Genomic DNA, 6000 nt, shown 5'->3' with positions numbered 1-6000 from the left:
GACTCCGAATAGCCAAAACACTCTTGAGAAAGATAAACGGAGCTGGAGGAATCAGGCTCCTGGACTTCAGAGTATACTACAAGGCTATAGTAATCAAGACAGTATGGTACTGGCACAAAAACAGAAATATAGATCAATGGAACAGTATAGAAAGCCCAGAGATAAACCCACGTACCTATGGTCACCTAATCTATGACAAAGGAGGGAAGACTATGCAATGGAGAAAAAAACAGCCTCTTCAATAAGTGATGCTGGGAACACTGGACAGTTACATGTAAAAGAATGAAATTGGGACTTCCCTGGTGGCGCAGTGGTTGAGAGTCCGCCTGCCAATGCAGGGGACACGGGTTCGAGCCCTGGTCCGGGAGGATCCCACATACCATGGAGCAACTAAGCCCGTGCACCACGACTACTGAGCCTGCGCTCTGGAGCCCGTGAGCCACAACTCCTGGGCCCGCGAGCCACAACTACTGAGGCCCGTGCACCTGGAGCCCATGCTCTGCAACAAGAGAGGCCACCGCAATGAGAAGCCCACACACGGCAACAAAGACCCAACACAGCCAACAATAAAATAATAATAAATAAATTTATGAAAAAAAAGAATGAAATTGGAACACTCCCTAACACCATACACAAAAATAAACTCAAAATGGATTAAAGACATAAATGTGAAGGCCAGACACTATGAAACTCTTAGAGGAAAACATAGGCGGAACACTGTATCACATAAAATCACAGCAAGATCCTTTTTTACCCACCTCCTAGAGAAATGGAAATAAAGAGAAAAATAAACAAATGGGACCTAATGAAACTTAAAAGCCTTGCACAGCAAAGGAAACCATATACAAGATGAAAACACAACCCACAGAATAGGAGAAAATATTTGCAAATGAAGCAACTGACAAAGTATTACTCTCCAGAACTTACAAGCAGCTCAATATCAAAAAACAAACAGCCCAATCCAAAAATGGGCAGAAGATCTAAATAGACATTTGTCCAAAAAGATATACTGATTGACAACAAAGACATGAAAGGATGCTCAACATCACTAATCATTAGAGAAATGCAAATCAAAAGTACAATGAGATATCATCTCACACCAGTCAGAATGGCCATCATCAAAAAATATACAAAGCGTAAATGCTGGAGGGGGTGTGGAGAAAAGGGAAACGTCTTGCACTGTTGGTGGGAATGTAAATTGATACAGCCACTATGGAGAACAGTATGGAGGTTCCTTAAAAAACTAAAAATAGAACTGCCATATGACCCAGCACTCCCACTACTCATATACCCTGAGAAAACCATAATTCAAAAAGAGTCATGTACCACAATGTTCATTGCAGCTCTAATTACAATAGCCAGGACATGGAAGCAACCTAAGTGTCCATCGACAGATGAATGGATAAAGAAGATATTGCACATGTATACAATGGAATATTACTCAGCCATAAAAAGAAACGAAATTGAGTTATTTGTAGTGAGATGGATGAGTCTGTCATACAGAGTGAAGTTAGTCAGAACAAGAAAAACAAATACCGTGTGCTAACATACATTTATGGAATTAAAAACAAAAAACAGAAAGCAAAAATGATTCTGAAGAACCTAGGGGCAGGGCAGGAATAAAGACACAGACAGATAATGGACTTGAGGACACGGGGAGGGGTGAGGGTAAGCTGGGACAAAGTGAGAGAGTGGCATGGACTTATATATATTACCAAATGTGAAATAGATAGCTGGTGGGAAGCAGCTGTATAGCACAGGGAGATCAACTTGGTGCTTTGTGACCACCTAGAAGGGTGGGATAGGGAGGGTGGTAGGGAGACAGAAGAAGGAGGAGATATTGGGATATATGTATGTGTATAACTGATTCACTTTGTTATAAAGCAGAAACTAACACATCATTGTCAAGGAATTATACTCCAATAAAGATGTTAAAATAAAACAAAAACTGGTGCTGTTGCGGAGATAAATGATGGAGAAGCACCAAAAAAAAGTCTTTTTCACTTCTCCTCTAAGTTGCTCTTTATGGTTTGCTGAGAACAATTTTAACCATTTTAACTGTTAGAGAGACAGAGGGCATTAGACTTACTTTGTATTTTTTCTGAGGATATAAAGTATAGCAGAGGCTCTGTATGGAGTAAAATTCATTCTGCTACTTTCTAGTCTGAATTTTGAGCTCCCTCAAATGTTTCCTTTTCTCTCTCCCTGTTGCATGGTCTGTTCTATGGATATGTGACCCTCCAGAAGTCAGCTCAGAAAGGAAATCATAAGTCAGATCTTGGAATTTCCCTGGCAGTCCAGTGGTTAGGACTGAGTGCTTTCACTGCTGGGGCCGGGTTCAATCCCTTATGGGGAATTAGGATCACACAAGCTGTGGGGCATGGCCAAAAAAAAAAAAAAAGTTAGGTCTCCACTAGCAGAATGATATACTGATCTACTTCCTGACCCTGGTCAAGACTCCAAAAGTCCCTTTGTATGACTCAGGCTAGCTAGTTACCCCCACTCAAAATGACCCCCAGCCTTTTTTATCCATTGTATGCTTTGGGTGGGTAATTATGTCAGAGATTGGCTAGGGTGATAGAGAAACTGCTTCCTGACTCTGCAGAGTGGCACCAGCATGCCTGAGAATAATTTGGGAGATTCAGGTGAGGAGAGATAACCTTATGGATTAGTAATTTCTAAGGGAATAATTTACCTTATTTCTTATCTCCTCTGAAACAACTCTTCTCTTAGGGACATGCTTAAGGGCTACAAGCCAAATGCTTTTCTCCAGTTAGAAAATCCAGTAACTAAACAAAGGGAAAGTTGACTATCTTAAGCTTGAATAATTTGCTCTCACCTATCTTCTACTAATTCCTGATACAGTATCATCTTGTGTTCTCCAAAGATGTCCTACAATATTCTGAATCTGTATCTTTGTACAAACATTTCTCCCTCCATAAAACTACCATTTTTAACTCCCTAATTCCAATTAATTCTTCAAGGACAAAATCAATTTCTCCTTCTTCCTGGATTCTATTAGTAATAATGAATCTCTCCTTGTAGGCTAGACAATAGACAGCAAAATGATTTAAAGTCCAAACTCTGCAGTCAAATTGTCTATGCTTCTGATCTTTTTTTACCAGCTTACAGACTCATACCCTTGGGCACATTACTTAATGTTCCTGAACTTCACCTTTTTCATCCATAAATGGAAATAATAGTAAGCTGCTCATCAAAGGACTGTGGTGAGTGTTTAAAGAGATTTATGCAAAGTCTAGTTTATAGGAAATGCTCAAACTATGTTAGCTGTCTTGAATAGTGAATCTTGTATCCTCACCTGCTTCAAGGATAAGACTAGAACAATAAATATATGCTGGATTGTCCAGAACCAAGTAAGGGACCCTGTAGGTATACAGATATTTGAAATAGTATGGAAGGAAAGCAGTAAGAAGCAACTAAGCCACTGTACTAAAACAATATGTTTTAAAGAAGCTGTGTCCCTAGAGAAACCTCCACATCTTACTCACCTCTTCATGGTGAAGTGTCTTCACTTCTTGCTGCCCCCTTGACTGGCTCCATCTCCTTCTCTGCAGTACTTTCTTTGAACTCTTATGAAATCTCTGGGTGTTTGCCTCTTCTATATAAATTTGCTAACTTTCTTTGAATAAAGCTCATTCTCATTTGCTTGTTTCCCATTCATTTGACAGAGTAATCCATAGAACTTTGTGGCTCAACTATGATATCTTTTTAACATTTTAAAATATTTTTATCATGGGTTATTAGAATAATGAAAGAACGGTAAGTGTGGATTGTACAATCTTTATTCTCTAGTTACTAGAAAGAAGACAACTAGGAACAAATAGAAAATTTCCTTAGAATCACCCGGCTGCCACTCAGAATCCACACTGGCTACATGCCCTTGTGTTCACTGTTCTTGGGGGTGAGGAGATTTCTCAGCCCTTGCCAATTGCCCTATCCTGTTCTGGCAGCCACTAGCTTTATAAAATTGTATGAAATTCTAAAGCCAAATAAAGGGGAGAGGGGGAGAGAGAGAGAGATCCAACAAATTTTTATTTCCACATTTCTTCTACTCTTGAAGCTTATTTTATTTGGACTTCAGTTGCAGCTGTTTTCATTTTTTAATTGCTTTGTTGAATAGAGTCATTTTTTTTTCATGGTCCAGCTGATAAATCTTCACAGCATGTTAGGTTTTGCAAAGTTGTAAATGGCTAATTTATTTTACATTTATTTTTCTGCCAAGGTTGAAAGGACATACCTGACTCTTAATGTGAATTTTTAGTACCTTTTCAACTACAGCATTTATTCTCCTCAATGATGTTGACTCCATCAGAAAGCTCATGAATCATCTAAGGTAGACAGCGTTTGGTAGTTGAGTTTATCTTCCTGTTTTGTAGTACATGCAGGGGTTCATGTCCCCAGCCCTCTCTCAGAACTAAAGAGCTTCCCACAGCTGCTGAGAATACTGGTGGCTAACAGCACTTAGCAGAATCCCTCTCTGGGTAATGCTCTCAGCCAGAGTTTCTTCAAAGCCCAAGGATAAGCCCTCTATCTAGGGTCTGGATACACCCTACCCTGATCGATACAGGGTTATGAAAGCTGGGCCCCTTGACTCAAAGGGAATCACATGGAAGGGTCATCACAGTTCTTCCCATTTCTGTGGGGTTGATTGAGGCCTTTCTTGAGACTAAATCATAGGTAAATCTTCTCTCTTCCCAACTCTATTTCCATCTCTTCTTCAAATGTGTTTATCTTGAGAGCATTCCTCAAAGAACTGCTGTTTTGTTGTTGCTTGTGTGTGTGTGTGTGTGTGTGTGTGTGTGTGTGTGTGTGTGTTGCCATACCGTGCGACTTGCGGAATCTCAGTTCCCCAACCAGGGATTGAACCCAGGGCCACGGCAGTGAAAGCCTGGAATTCTAACCACAAGGCCACCAAGGAACTCCCAAAGAACTGCTGTTTTAAGATAGGTTTTGTTATGATTTATGTATGGTAAGGCCAACAATCAGGAATTGATTGCCATTGGAAAGATAGTTTGTTACCTACAGGCTTAGTATTGGCTATCTTGTGATAATTCCACTGGGCTCTGGGGCCTAGAGGCTGATCTTAGTTGTCTGGTGCCTGACCCTGGGGTGGTTAAGACACGTGGCTGGGGGTATGGGTTCTGGATTGTTAGGTTTGCATTTAAAGGCATACGGGTGAGCAGATTGTTTACTGTCTTTAAGAATTGGGTGGCCCCTTAGTGTTGGCAAGGCTCCAGATGTCAAAGCGTCAAAATACAAAAAATTCAAGACATGGTTAGTAGAACTTCCACATAAAAATCTTCATCTCAGTCTGTCTCCCTGGGACCCAAACCAAATTCTATCTCAACATCCACAGTGCATAGTGTTTTAGACTCATAATCCTCCAGATGTTGTACTGGTAAATCTTTAACAGCTGATTTTCCAAAAGAAAAAAAATCCCTGATCTATAGCATTTGCCAGTTTCCATGGTGTAATGCCCGCATCATGACTGATTTCAAGCTATCAATATGATGTCACTGAAAGTGAAGTTGGGAAGAATGCACACACATCAGCCCATCACTGCCACCTCCTTAGGGATAATGACGTCATTTTTGTAAAGCGTGTTTGCCAACTACAGTACAATAAAATGCTACATAACTAGAATTTAATCAATGAGCCTGCCCTACTAATCCGTTTCCCAACATTACCCACATGTTACAGGTTTGCAACCTGATTTTCTCCAGACTTCCACAAATGCTGATCTATAGCATTTGCCAATTTCCATGGTGTAATGCCCGCATCATGACTGATTTCAAGCTATCAATATGATGTCACTGAAAGTGAAGTTGGGAAGAATGCACACACATCAGCACATCGCTGCCTCCTCCTTAGGGAGAATAAGTGGAATCAAACTGGCAATAATAATCTGTACTCCGATACTCTTGTAAATACTTCCTCAGGATATTTAGAACATTGCATAGTTTCCTTAAGTATTTTTAG

The sequence above is a fragment of the Phocoena sinus genome, chromosome 3 (genome assembly GCF_008692025.1).
Source record: "Phocoena sinus isolate mPhoSin1 chromosome 3, mPhoSin1.pri, whole genome shotgun sequence".
NCBI lineage: Eukaryota > Metazoa > Chordata > Mammalia > Artiodactyla > Phocoenidae > Phocoena > Phocoena sinus.
The sequence above is the reverse complement of the archived record's forward strand: the minus strand, read 5'-3'. Positions refer to the sequence as shown.